At 48.2% G+C, this 15,111-nt stretch overlaps 1 protein-coding gene across 5 annotated transcripts in view; it reads right to left on the reverse strand.

Moving 5' to 3' along the window:
- The window catches only part of LOC142561297 (uncharacterized), a 146,882-nt gene that overhangs the window by 56,287 nt on the left and 75,484 nt on the right, over window positions 1-15,111 (reverse strand). Inside the window, exon 1 of one of the 5 annotated variants that reach the window (XM_075673437.1) lies at window positions 1,089-1,244. The exons of the other annotated variants lie outside the window; for them this stretch is intronic. The gene's annotated coding sequence lies outside the window, so the exon portion shown is untranslated. Of the gene's footprint in view, window positions 1-1,088; window positions 1,245-15,111 lie in introns of those variants that run through there. 5 annotated transcript variants of the gene reach the window in all.

The raw sequence follows: 15,111 nt of genomic DNA on the forward strand, positions 1-15,111 counted from the left end.
GCACAACTGGACAATCAATCTGCCTGCGTTGAAATCTGCTAAGGGTAGCGCGGGAGTCCGCAGCGTGCTTGCACGGCAAGACTTCAAGCCACGCAGGTGATTCCAACCTTTAATAAGCTCACGCCGTTTCGAGGGACAGTAGCAAAAACAAAATATAAATGTCCTCGCTATTCGCACTACACACAATGGGCTAGACATCAATAGGACACAAAATTGATTTCGTAAACCATCATTTTTCGCTCATCCTTACATACACATGTATGTTTCTTCAATTGTGAGTTCCAGCTCGCAAACACTTTTCCCTAAACAAAGCAAAGGAATCACAGCAAGATCGAAAACAATCTAAAGTTGCAGTGTAAGGAATGTCTCAGCTCGGAGCGAGCATTTTGGACAAGGGCTCTTGTCTTCGCCAGTACGACGGCAAGTCCCCTTGAAATGTTGGCACCGAGGTGAGGGCTCCCCATTTCGTAAACATTATATATATATTTTTTTGCATTTGGTATGAAGCAGCGCTGCTGGAAGAGATCGCAATATATATATATATATATATATATATATATATAAAGAAACGACAAAAGTAGATGCCGTCGCGACCAGGAGATGTGGAGATTCGACAAAGGCAGCCGCACTCGAGGTATAGCGGCTACTTCCCGTATCTTACCGATATACTTATTCGAAAATGGATGCGAATCAAAACTAAGAGTGTAAAGGGTCGTGCGGCATGGCACATAATTGACAAAACACTCGAGACACATGCACCGTGCAATAGACAACATGGCAGTGCAGCAGCTAACCAGCGCCGTCTGGCGGGACGCGTCGCGCAACATCATTCGGCCGCCATTACGAGGGGCAGCGAAGCGCTTGGCGATTCCATTTCGCGACGTGATCTAGTCGCAGCACAAGACGTCATACACGCGCCCACAGTATACATACTAGACATGCAGGAGCGACGAGGGGGGGGGGGGGCGGTGAGCTAACGCGCACGAAGGGCAAGGCGATATGGCATCCGTTGCCGTTTGTCCGCTACACCGAGAACGGAAGATTCTGTCCTCGCGCGCTCAAGGCACGGGCGTTCGCAAGACACCCACCTGGAGCCCCACCGGGACAGCGGGGCGCTGACGGGCGACGGGCGGGCGGCGTCTATGCCACGAGTCGTGCTCGGCTGCTGTTCGCGTAGTCCGCGCGGCCGGCGAGCCCACTTGCAGCGCATTGGCGCTGCCGGACGAGATGGACGTCCGGCTGCGGCGAGCGAAGGTGGGGGGAGGCAAACCTATTGTTTTTCACTTGGCTGCAGTCGATAAGCCTTGCCCGCACCGATAAGCCTCTTTGTGTTTTAATTCTTCCGGACTGCTTATCGCCGGCACAGGTACGATCAGGGAGCTTGCTATACCCGCAGGCGGGTCTTTTTGTCTCGTTATTCCCGCAGCGGCGCCACTCGATCCTTTGTGTTTTAATCAGTGCCGCAAAGGCTGCCTCGCAGCTGACAAGAGTCGAAGCACGCCGTGCGCGGCATGGCGAACCATGCAAACCTGCCTCGTCTGACCGGCCGGACGCACTGGACGCAACGCAGACAAGGCTCAGCGACCGCGGAAGTGAGAGTTTGATCGGTTTATTTACACGCGATAATAGTGGAGACCGCTCCTGCCAAAGCTTGTCGCCGTGCAGCTCGCAACAATGAAGCGCTCGGTGCCAGAAATGTGTCCCGTGCAATGCCAACCGGCTGGATTGCGAACTGCGACGCCACAACACCATCGCTAGAGAAATTCAAGTGCCGAGGCCCGTTTCCTCCTACACTGCATTCGAGTTTCCCAATGTGACAGCACACACCGGGTCAAACAAGCGCAGACAACGCAAACAAATATCGCATCAAAACAAATCCAGAACAGGTGAACCTGAAGGCCCCGTATGGACGTCTGAAGTGAAACTCGGTTATTCACAGTGTCGGTAGCTTTTATTTTGTGATCATTATGATGAGGAAGACGAGTGTTAGTGTTTAAGGGTCCAAGGGCTACGGTTCCGATACAAAGGGTAGATGGTTACTGCAGGGTCAGGGTTGGCCCAAGGTCATCCATCTGAAGGAGCGATGGTAAGGGGTGTTCTAATAATGTCTTTTGATGTTAAAAGGTGCGAAACTATATGGAAAAAAAGGAGGAAAGAGAGCCACATGCAACTAAATTTATTCAAATCGAGCAGTTGACTTTTTAATGAAAGCACCAGTGTGTGCAAATAGACTGCGCACTGCAACCAGCCAGAGTATTAGAGGAAATCAAATTGTAAAAAGTTGGAAGACGATTCAACCACCAGGTAAAGTCGGTTAAAGAAAGTCTTCCTGAGCGAGCTTGGGCGGACATAGGGGCGCAGTCACTGCGCAGCGCACTAAATCGTGAGGGGAGTGGGAGGGGTGCCAGACTTCAAATTTTTTGAACGCACTATCTTCGGGATCAGCCCACAATTTTAGACTGCGCAATCTTCGGGATGGACTTACATTTTTTAACAGCACTGTTGGGGGGATCGGCTCACAGTTCGACATACGATGACGTGTTAAGCAATTTTAAATAATTTCCTGGGTTTTACAAGCCAAAACTACGATATGTTTACGAGTCACGCCCTTGCGGGGGCAAAAGTGTCAATGTCGTAACGGTAACAGTATCGGGCTTCTGTGATAGATGTTCTCTGTTCGAATCCGGCCACTGGAGAATATTATTTGTTTATCTGTTTAAAACAGTTTCGCCGTAAGGGCGAAGCAGCGAATGTGATAGGAACTTGTTGGAATATTAAACCAAGTAATTAAGGCTCGTAGCTTTAGTGGCACTACGAATTGCACGATACGTAACCTCACTAAGTAAACGTGCGTGGCATGTGCAGACATATGAACGGAGAAAACTCGATGGCCGCAGGCAGCATCGATTAGAACGCCAGGATCTCGTCAGCGTTGTCGCCTTGCGTCGAGCTCGCGTTCCCGTACTGCGGCATGCTCGCGGGACGAGCGCGATCGCGCCGCGCTGGTCAACTGCACGGTTTCGCCGATGTCGTCGCTCAGCAGGGGCGTCTCCCCCGTTCCCACAGCGCCATCTCTGGGCGCCTCCCGCGTAGAGACGCAGCGTGCGCCACACGCGCAGCAGCGCACTGTGTCTGGCATCTGAACCAAAGGAGTGGTCTTGGCGCGTACACGGGCCCGCCTTGCTTCAGTGCGATTAGCGCGCGATTAACGCGGGGACGATTGCGCGATGTGAGGGACGCGGCGCATTGCCGCAGAAACGCCGAACCGGCACGGTACTATTGCACCCGCCCTACCGTGGCTAGTACGCGTGGGAAAACGGTAGCACGAGCCGGCAGGGTCTGTGTGGTCTGCATAGGCTATGTATGACCTGCATAGAAGTTTGTTCCAGCATAGTAAGCTGTCTGACCGAAGGTTTTACAACACAGTTTCTTTTGAGCGCCAGTCTGTGCGATTGGAACACAAGCTCGCCTAGACATCTTTCGCCACCTGCCATTCAAGTTCTGACGAAAAGGGAAATCGCAGTCAACGTGAGGAATGTTCTTAATAAAAACGTAAAAACTAGAGAAATCGGTATTTTTGTGCAATTGTTAAGTAATTATTACGTGTATTATGTAATCGTGTGGAGTGTTCATACAACACGGCAAGCGTCACAACGCGCCTGGCTTGTAAAAGCCAAATTTTTAAGGATGTACTATTCCGCCCAATGAGCCGTGCACCCGTGGCCTAATGTTTAGGGCATCGGGCTGCAGTGCTAAGCGTCCTCCATTCGAATCCTGCCGTTGGACAATTACACACACACATATATATGGTTTACCGTGAGCGGTGATATGGCTTTAAGGTGCAGGAGGAGACCCAAGAGAGCCTAAAGGTGAAAGAACACGCTTAATATATTATAAACGTTACGCATCGTGAAGGATATATAATAATAGAGTTGCAGATTAGGGGGACGCAAGCCGCTTGCTTACGCAAGAACTAGGGGCCACGCTATACTGCGCATGCGCGAACCCCTACGCTTGGGTCTGCGCATGCGCAGTACCGTGGCCTCTAGTTTTTGCGTACGCAAGCCGCTTGCGCCTACTAATGTAAAACTCTCCTATGAGTGAAACTAGAAAATGCAGATATTTTTATCGCGGCCCTTGTTTAGACTAAACTCCTCGTATTCTCTGTTAGAGAACTGATTTACTCCTTGTTTGATTTGGCGTTCAGAAGTAGAGAGATTGCAGGACTCGAAGCTCACTTTCATGGCCTTAATACAAGTTGAAAATGCTATTTGATCGAGTGGAATTGCGCGAAGAGAATTTATTTTTGTGATACATACGTAGCGACAAATCCCCGATCGTTTCGAGACATCACTCCCCCTGACGCGATATGTTCACCTAGAAAGATATCTGTTTATGTAATTAAATACATAGTCACCTAAACCGTAAGAGCAGAAGTCCTTTAGTATGCCATGGCGCCGCGTCGTATGCTTTTTCAAGATCAAAGATGCCTATTATCATAACAGGCATATAATAATAGTATCATGTAATAGTAATGTGTAATGTATTATGTATATGTAATTATGTAATGTGTATAGTATTATGTAATAATAAAATGTAATACTTCAAAGTATTAAGCAATACTATTTGCGAACAAGTGCTTATCTTGTGAAGCATTCTAGGCACACAAGGCTATCGATTATGGACCTTCTGGATTGGAAGCCAGCTTTGGCAGCGTCCAATATACATGTACTCAAGAAAGTGCATACGTCTCTAGTTTTAAATTTTATCAATCATTTTGCACAGATAGCTTCAGTGCAATCAGTTTACACAGATAGCACAAAAAGACAGAAAAACACGCATCAAAACATGCATGTCTTTCCTCTCTTGGTATATATAGGGATCACTACAGTATCTCTCTGCTGGTTGGAAAGGCCCCCAGTGCCAGGAATTTCAGTAAAAGTTCAGACAATCGCATTTACACTTAATTGATCATGTACCGAATGTAACCTAAATAGGAGCGCCAGGTATGCATGACTCTTGGAGCTAAACCGCTGGCTTGTTACCAGTTGAAATTTTGTACAGAAGTGGAATTTTGCGGTGAAGGCAGTTCAGTATCATATTCGGATGCATAACTTGCCTGTTTCGGCCTTAATAGGCGAAATGTACGCGTCAGCTGCGGCGATGACCGACAAAAATCGTAATTTTTTGGGAACGGAACCTTGGAGCCGCCTGTCATTGCAGTGTCGAAGCAAGCACGCATAAACGCTCTTTCAAGCAGTCAAATTTTAGGATTGTTGCTGTTAATAAATGGTTCATCCTTCCTGCTGAAATTTCATTGGGCGAGGAGGAAAGGGCGCGCGGCGAGCCTTTCCTCCTCTCTGGCTTGTGCGATCCGGCGCGGCGCTGCTTGAAAGTATTGCTTTCGCGTGCTGCGGAACGATTTCGAGATGTTTTAGATCGTACTTGGTGAAATTTACACAATGCCCGTTCATATAAGGTCGTCAGGGAAGCCTTTCGGTGCATCGGTAACTACAGTACGGGGAAATACCTCTTGGGGGCGCAAACATGTGACGCACATTATCAGTCGCGGTGTGTGTATGTGTTGTGAACTGTTTTGCGTGTATCGGTTTTGATGCAACGAAGATAACCGGCGTCTCTGTATTACCAGCATGAAATGGTAAATATGCTCACTATCTGATCGCTTGGCGTCAGGACAAAAATAAGAGCGCCTGTTCGTGTACGGCCAACCTAGGGCAACTACGAAACATCTGAGCGGCAGACGCTATCAAATATTTGTGATACACCGGCGCCGTTCTCACGACGATTCAAGTCTAGTAGGCTTAAAATCACTATATGTCTACGCTAGCCTCCTGCATGAGGCCGATGGCGATGCTCAACACAGCGATCCCTGCGGTTGGTGGACCAGCATGATACATATGAATAAGCTATGTACTTCGGCATTGCCTTTTCGCCCTGTAAAGCCATAATATCCGAGATGGATCCCATAAAAAGAATTCGATGGCTATATTGAGGACAAAATTTCCGTAATACGTGTGAGTGCGTCGTATAGAGAACGGAACGAACACAACCGAAAAAAAAAAGTAGGTTATCATAATCTTTATTGGAAAAGAAAGAACGGGCTAACGCCGCTGTACGACCTCGTATAGTCACGCCGCACAACGTTTATAGAGCTATAAACGTTGATGTCGCATGCTTGGACCATGCGCTATATAGAACAAAGATATCTGTAATCCAGTACCTACCAGTGCTTAGGATAATCGCGCAGTTCGCGAACGGTCGCTTTGCTGGAGTAGTTCACGCTGTAAGGTATGTTGCTATTACTAACCAAAACTATTTTATTCATCGGTGGAAACCTCGTCTACCGAACCAAGTAGTTACGCAATGTAATCTGCAACGAATAGTTTGAACACTTGTCAAAGTATAACATCACAGCTCCTATCGTAGCAGAACGGTACCCGCGCTGCTACGATCGTCGCGTATATTTCATTGCTCCTAAACCACAGCATAGAACTAGAGGAAAATACTGCAATAAAGACCACATTAGTGAATGGAACTTTCAGAAATACAGAGTTAATCTTCGAGGCTGATTGTAGGCTTAAACATGCGCGCACAGATCGCGCTGCGTGCTCCGTCCGCCTCAACGCCAGCAGAAAGTCCGGCCATACCAACGTATACCACTTCAGTACGTCTCATAGAACCGTTTTACACGTAGAAGACGCCACGTCATACTAAATAGACCGCACGAACGCGAAAACAAACGCCAAGAACTACCGCCGAGCGTATACCTGCAATGCAAAACGGAGCACACGCACAAGCCAGCATGCCGACTGCCCATACATGGCACCACTGCGTGCAATATGGTGGCGCCCATAAAAAAAAAACGGTCTATATGGTAGACCCTGTACACTTATAAATAATAGGTGAAAGTACGTTCCTATGTTCAGGCGTATCGATTTGATAGCGTCGATTGCAAGAGTCAAGTGTGGAACGCCACCGGCGCCGACACAACAGTCGCAGCGTGGCGCCCGGAGACAGCGAAATGTCTCCGAGATGGCAAGAAAGGCGGTAAAGCGCGCAGCGTGCGGGGAGTCCCTCAAGGTAGACGAGGGGAAGGATGAGAATCGAGAGGAAATCGAGTCGATCGGTAGACACTGTGACGTCGGTGCTAGACAAAATAAAATGGAGGACGTTCAGGGTGAGCTTGTGAAACTGGTCGAAGAGCTCAAAAATGAGCTCAATATGCCGCGTAATGCACGGAAGGCGGTACAAGAAAGACTCCGAGCAGCCGAGGAAAGACGAAAGAAAATGGTAGTGACGATGGAACGCCGTCTCCCTGCGTGACAGGGCCCGGAAGTACCGACGAAGCGCGTGGAACGTGGGGTTTGGGCAGGTGGAAGGAGGTTCACCTACCTTGAAGCTACCACAAAGGAAAAGCAGGAACGAAGGGACCAATGCCCCGTGTCAAATCCGAATCACGCGGAAAAGGATAACAAAGGAAAGCAGGAAGAGGTCTCGTCCGTATAGGAGACGGTGAAAAGGTGATAATCGCCGGTGACTCAAATCTGACTAGGAGCTAAGAGGCGATTGTGGAGAGGGTGAAAGGCAACAAAAGAGTGGCGGTATAGGGACGTTTCCAGGGCAGACATTGGGCTACGTCATAGAGCGAGCTAGAGAAAACCTCGCGGAGAATGCACACGGACGGAACCTTGCAGCGGGGGCCTCAATGACGTGCTAAGCAAGATAGGGCCGGACTAGCCCAGCGTTCGGCGAAGGGCGTGGACGACTTGCGCGACATGTCCCATCGGGTGCAGATTGTGGTGTGCACGGTGCCGGACGTACCTGTATGTGAAACTAACGAACAAAGAGCGGTTGCGGCCGCTAATGAGGAGATATGGAGAGTGAACCAAGAGAAAGGTTCGAGGTTGTAGAAGTAAACAGGGAAGGGAGAAGGTATGGCGGTTTTCAAAGAGGTGGAATCCGCTTCAATCACAGGCTTGGACGAGAAGTGGGCTGGCGACTTGCTGATCGCGTAGTTGCTTTTTTGGGGGGTACAAGGGCCCTGTGGAGGCCAGGGTAAGTAGTAATGAAGAAGGTGCTGTGCGATGCTCGGACTACATCACCGTAATTAACAGGAAAACGACGAAAAGAAGAAAGAAGAGAGCTCGCCGTGCAATAGGCTACATAAACATGCAGGGCGGCAGAAGAAAGGAAAAATGGTTAAATAGTGAGGAGCCGTTAAATAGAGAACAAATAGGCGTGTATACGATTACAGGAACGCACAGACTCTTTTTATTTCAGAAAGTGCCTCGCATATAGACTTAATATCAGGGTTCATGAACACACAGCCCGCGGAGCCCTTGTACACGGCCTGCGAAGCCGTTTTACGTCATGTATCCTTCTGCCCTTATAAGTTTTCTCATCCTCAATATTTATCATGCTGCTTCACCAGACCTCCTCAGTGCCTTCGGCGAGGACCTAAGTGCTATACATGTGGCCTGGCCTCTGAATTGAGTCACATTCCTGCTTAAGATTTTTATGGCGATAGCAATTATATGGACACTCCAAGCGAATGTTTGCCGTCGTCGTCGTCGCAGTGAAGTTCCGTATATATTTAGGTATATGTATGCTATACGTATGCTATATGTCATGCCATGTTAATATGACATGCGGTATATGCGGGCTATATTGCCACACCACTGTATCACTAAAGTTGCTCATACCAGGTCTTACATTCTTGACAAAATTATTCCTCAGTATTTTGAGAATGGCAGCCCACAAACAAATGTCATGAGACAAAATACCGACAGCGCACGCTTTTTACCTTAAACCTTCTCAGACTTAAACATTAAGAGTGCGAAACAATAACAGAGCGCAAACCTGAAAATGATGTAATTTTATTGGCGCGGCTGTGCACTACCTCCGGGATCGGCACAGGAAAGAGGTTTGAACCATACCCGCTACAGAAAAGTGGTGGTAAAGTCGCTAAGAAAGACGTTGACTTTAATTAATATACATAAATGAAACTGTCTGATGGCAGGTTTCAAACAGATGACCCATAGCACGACAGCTAGTTTTTAATTAATCAGCTTACGTTTACGTCAATTCTTACTGCCACTACAGCTTCTTACACATCGTGTAATACTCTAAGACGTTGCTATCGCATTCGTTGCTACGTCCTTATGGGGAAACTGACATTTTTATCACATCGTCAATCCTTTCCGCGGTCACCCGAACGTGCGCCCTCCCTACTGACACCGACAAAGTTTTTCCTGATGATTGCAAGAGCACTCCTCTCTTCTGTCGCGATTGCCATGCACATCGCGCATCACTCTGGGGTGTACACGAAATGAATGCTGGAATCGTTGAAGCTTTGCGCGGATGAGACGGAGCCACACGCCGACTCCGGTCACTCAGCGAAAGTCGGAAGTGATGTCGGAAGCGCACATCGTACGCAGCCTCTCGAACCAGTCGGCCGACGCTGCTGAACCCGCCAAAACAGCGCATATGTCGGCGTGAGCCCCGAGTGCGTGCACTCTGGCCGTCTCGGGTGCAGCGCGCGCAACGCGCTGTTTGTTTTCGATAACGCCAGCGGAAGCGGTTGTCGGTGGGAGAAAAAAAAAAAAAGGCAGCAGCGGGAGCTGGGGTGCAAGTGACAGCTGATGCGACTACCAGCCGACGTGTGCCAATAAAGGGTAGCCAGGCAGCTTTCCCAGCCAGGCAGCGTGTATATCTAGCACGATCGACGCGATCGGGACAACTCGGCAACGTGCAATATACTCCGGCGCGCAGATTTCTTCAACGCCCGCGTGGCGACATATATACGCGCCCGAACGTGGAGGACTGACAAAACAAATCCCTGGACAGACAATGGAGAAATACAAGCGGCCACCCGCATTGAGACTAGCGTGAAACTATAAATAATGCAGAGCCGCAAGCAAGAAAAAGCGACGTAAGACAAATAAATAAATCAATAAAAATGAAAAATGAGAACGCAGCGAATGCATTTTCTGATTACGTCAACACTCGCAGCGTTGCCGGTCAATTCGGATTGAGAAAGAACTGTGGCACTCTAACGGCGCTTCATTCCGCTGGCATACCGTGTCTTCACACAGAACAAACGCAGCTGAGGTTACAGCAGAACAGTCTACCAGTATAACCTGGATTCATCGGTGACCTGAACGTTACAGCAATGTTCGCGTCCAAGGGATGCCGACACTGTTCACGATGATATCACTTTGCGTTGTATACAAGTGCACACGCGTACGCTATAGTGCGTGCCACTAACAAATGGAACAAAACTCCGATGTCGAAGTCCGCTATTGTCCGGCCTCTGGGAAGAGGTGCATTGTGCTCGTGAATGAGTGCATAGTAGTTGGCGCAACAGTGCACTTAGGTCACGCAAGAGTGTGACCTTTCCCTGACTTCATGGCCAACGCCCATTTAGTTGTTACGCAGAACGGTTGGCGATCCTCAAAATGATGTGAGCCCTGAATAATATCCAGAATGGAGTGCACAGTTATCGTGACCGCGAAACAGCTATTCCCAGATTTAACTAAATATGGTACTACAACCCATCTCATAGCTTAACGTGGAATGAAAGATTACTCGCGAAAATTATCTGCTTTTCACGTTCACTCTCTCCTGTGTATGAATTCAAGCAGTGTGATGTAGCATGTATAACAGCTGAAACGTCACCAAGCCCGGAAAGGGAAGAGATTAAAACACTCAAATTACTAGCAGACCGGTTTCATGTTTATTAATAAGTGTGTCAATTTTATTGCCAGCATCAATTTGTGCACTACCTCCGCTAAGAGCCCAACCCCTTTCCTGTTACACGATCTCGCCTCCTGGAGATGCCGCTTTTCTGCTATTTATTAGTGTGTGTGGCAGAGTTCGCTTTACGTCAATCAGAGTCACCTTCGCCAAATGGTCGAAAAAATGCCCATTATTTTTTAGTTGAATCATTTAGGAAGCGTTCATGTACATTGTTTAATGTTCACTCGTATGTAGGCACATTCTTTTTAACTCCGGCGCTGTGTCCCTGACAGGCCTCTTCTTTGCGGCCTCTAATTGAGCACGTAGATGATTAAAAAAAAAAAAGCTGACATAAGTAAAACTGAGGAATTGAATGGCCACTTTAATCGCTGCCTTGGCAATCGTGCAACAACCACGTGCCTGTCTGTCTTCTTAGTGAGCAAGGATGGAAAGTGCACGCACGCAGGGATTTAAAAGCGCGCACTCGACATTACCCAGTTAAACGCTTCGCGGGACTTCAGGCGCTTTTGCCAGTTTAAACATATCAGTCGCAATTAAGGCTCCTTGGTGCGAATTGCTTTGAGAAAATTTACAGCCTGTTTCTGAAGAAAATAAAAATAAATGTAAGAAAAATTTGCAAAAGCAGTTTTTCACGACAGACGGAAACCGTCTGCGACTAATTCAGCATGTCGCAGGAAGCTTGTGCTACCTTCCGTGTTCTAAACTTCAGCTATGACTGCGTGAAGAACGGGCGAAGAATATTCTGAGATTACATTTGTATCGTCTAAGATATGTTGCACATCTGAAAAAACTTCCTTGAGCGGTTGAAGAAGGTTCGGTCGACGTTAAAAGGCCTCAGTTGGGATATGATATTAAAGCGTAGCACCCACAACGTTCGCGCAGACGCACGCATAGGTTCCTGCGAGGCACCGCCGGCACTTTCACACAATCCTTTTTAGAACGTGACTCTCCTCACACCGGGAGCTGAATCGGCAGGCGCGCACACAAAAAGCGAAATAGGCGGTAAGACCGAAATAACTTGTCCCTCCCTGCGTAGACGGCGAAAGAAGCATCGTTTAGCACCCGGTTCTTCGCGTCCCCCTGCCGCCGCCCGACTGAAGCCGCGGAAATCTATTTTCCGCCTCGCCAGTCAAGCGTTTTAAGGCCCGTAACCCTTCTGTTCGCCGCCACGCTCGGAGTAGCGGCTTCGCGTCAATGATGCTTTCTATGCACTCGGCGTGTGGAAAAATAAAAAACGTAATGCACTTTACTGTTAGGAAGCGGGAAACACAGTCCTGAAAGAGATTCAGACAGATGATCGTTAATGACAGTCTGCGCTTACAGCTCGGACGAAACAAAGAAGGTTTGATGAAAGTTGCCCGCTACTACACGCAGCGTCTCGTTGGCAGGAAACGGTTTTCTTAGTCTATATACGTAATAACCCGGTCAGACGGGCAAATTTACCCTCACTTTGACCAAGTGTCGCTCGGCGTTAGTTGTCATTCGGAGGCGATCACACGAGAGAGTGAGTGACAGTCGCAGCAGAGAGCGCTCGGTAGAGACTGCCAACTTCGTCTAGCTCCCTGGAAGTGTTTCATTAGCCTCTACAAAAGCAGCTTGAAAGGACACAAGAGTAGGGGAACAAAAGCGATTAGTTTGATATTTTTGCGAGTGCATTTTTCAAACTGGGTTTGTCCCAAAACTTACCTAACAGTCTTGCACTTCCACTGTTTAATTTCAGTGGCCGCCAGTAACGCACTTTGTCTCGTATTGCAGCGAATAGCAAAATTATCAGCAACATTATCGAGCGATTTCGAAATAATGGTAATTTAGTGGGGGGTTTTTTTTGTAGCATTCCATAGCCGGCTGCCATCAATTCCGAACGACACCGTTTTGATATGTAGCACCGAAACGTTAAGATGGCTACAATTCCAGCAAAGTGCGTTCACTCAAAGTGATAAAATTTGCCAGAGTGACTAGGGCAAACAAACAAACAAACAAACAAACAAAGAAAAAGAAAGAGCCAGATGATTTTTTATTACAGAGAAGACACTGCGCGCGGAGGAGACCTCGGTAATATTGCTATACCGCTTAAACGTCTAGGTTCAAAGATTTTTAAGACCGCCTCCTGCCAAGTTACGAAGACACCATGCACCGCCAGAGAAAAAAAAAAACATTATGCAAATGCCAAGATTGCACTGTAGGAAAGAATTAGGCGCCTTCTCAACGAAATAGAAGCGAAAACTTCTTTGCGAGCGCTTCATTCTTAACGCTAGGACATTTATGGACACAATACTTATTTTTTTTATTGGAACAGGTAGAAAGTAATACTAAGAATAAAAGGAATAAGGAACGCAAGGTCCGATGACTATACTCTAAAATGAGTTTTTAATTTCTACAGTTTCTCTCGAGATCGCTACACAATTTTAAGACAGATCAGAAAAATCGAGAGAACAACTTGCGCAATGGCTTTTATTCGAGGAAGGGTTTCACATTGGATTGCACCGGGTGCGGGAAAAAAAGCTTCGCGTAAGGAAAATGTCCACACGTCCGTCACCCACGAGAGTTACATAGGAGTGCTCAAAACTCGCCTGGGGATTCACGGTGACAATCCGTTACTTTCGGTGTTTGTTTGCCCCCTAAACATAAAGTTCAAAAAAAAAACGTAATTCGTGTCTTAGGGGCATTGCACAGAAACAAACGAAATGGCTAAAACCTGAGATGCGCCGAGATTTAAAATAATTTCCTCCGTTGCGAGAAATTCCCCCGAGCCTCCGGAGAGTTAGAAAAAAAAAAAATGGGGGGGGGGGGATGCCTACCTTTTCTTATTCTCCAGAAAGGTCATTGACGGCGTCTACAGTTACACAACGGCTCGGTGCTCCCCCCCCCCCCCCCCCTTTGAGCGCAGTAATCGCGAAGCGCTTCGCAATGCAGTGAACTGAGGTCAGAGCCAAAATGGGTCGCTGGCATTGACTCATATTTGGCAAAGTGTACGCTGCAGAACAGCTACACAGACACCGACGAGCGCTGGCATAAATAAGACGAAGAGGAGACAGTGTAGCGTTCTCTTCGTGCCCTTAGCGACGAAAAAAGAAAACGCCCGCTAAACGCCAAGACGGGAGCCGAGGAAGCGGCGGAAAGAGGACAAGCGGGGGCGGCGACGAGCGGGACCCACGTGCCGCAGAGCTCGAAGGCCCCGGCGCGCGAATCACGTGCGCGCCCGCTCGCACGGAACGCCGCGGCCGACCGCATTTCGAGAGCGGGACGCCGCCCGGCGATGTCTTTAGCGCGTCAGCAGGCTCTTTTGTTGCCCCCCCTGGAAAGTTCCTGCACCGAACGGCTTCCGGGATTTTCCAGCAACCCGGTGGCACTAACCTCCGGTAGTGCGCCAGGATGAAGACGGCGCCGCGGGTGCGTGCAGCGCCCCGAAAGAGAGAGGAAGAAACTAGCGAGGCATTCTTCGCAGAAAAAAAAAAAGTAAGAGGAAAGAAAGACGTCTAGACGAAGCATGAAGCGGGGGTAACCGAAAAGAAAAAAAAAACGTGGCAGCGAAGAAAAAAAAAGAAAGCTTGCGGCATAAACTTCATACACGACACAGTTTCTCGCGACTGTACCGCCGCCATGACGGGCTCATTAACAGAGAAAAGCAAAACACTCGCCTCTTTATGCATCCAGCAAGAATATGGGTACCCGCCGTGGTTGCTCAGTGGCTATGCATGTTGGGCTGCTGAGCTCGAGGTCGCGGGATCGAACCCCGGCCACGGCGGCCGCATTTCGATGGGGGCGAAATGCGAAAGCACCCGTGTACTTAGATTTAGGTGCACGTGAACGAACTCCAGGTGGTCGAAATTTCCGGAGTCCTCCACTACGGCGTGCCTCATAATCAGAAAGTGGTTTTGGCACGTAAAACCCCATAATTTGATTTTAATTTTTAAGAATATGGGTGAAAGAATAGTGAGTCGAGAGGCCTCACGCAAGCAACACGACAACAGCGACGCTATTGCTAACATATAGCGACAACTCTAAGGCGGCGGCGAGAAAGTACGCGATAGCTTGCGCTGTTTGCTTTAATGGGATGGTTTACTGTGGCAGCAGTAAACTACGCACAAACAATAAAGGTACACTCAGAGCAGGCGATATGGATTGACATGTTTTGATTGTTGTAGTCGCCGCTTGAGAATGCGCGGAATGTTATCCACCGGACGCGGATATTTCCCTGCATGCTTTTATTTACCAATATTTTTTTTCTCAATCTAACTAAGCCGGGCGCAGTAGGATTTAGGCTGTTGCCAATTATTTCTCTTTTCGCACAGTCAAGATGTACACTGCAGGCTACGAGACAAGAAGCTTGCT

Source organism: Dermacentor variabilis, chromosome 1 (genome assembly GCF_050947875.1).
Source record: "Dermacentor variabilis isolate Ectoservices chromosome 1, ASM5094787v1, whole genome shotgun sequence".
Lineage (NCBI taxonomy): Eukaryota > Metazoa > Arthropoda > Arachnida > Ixodida > Ixodidae > Dermacentor > Dermacentor variabilis.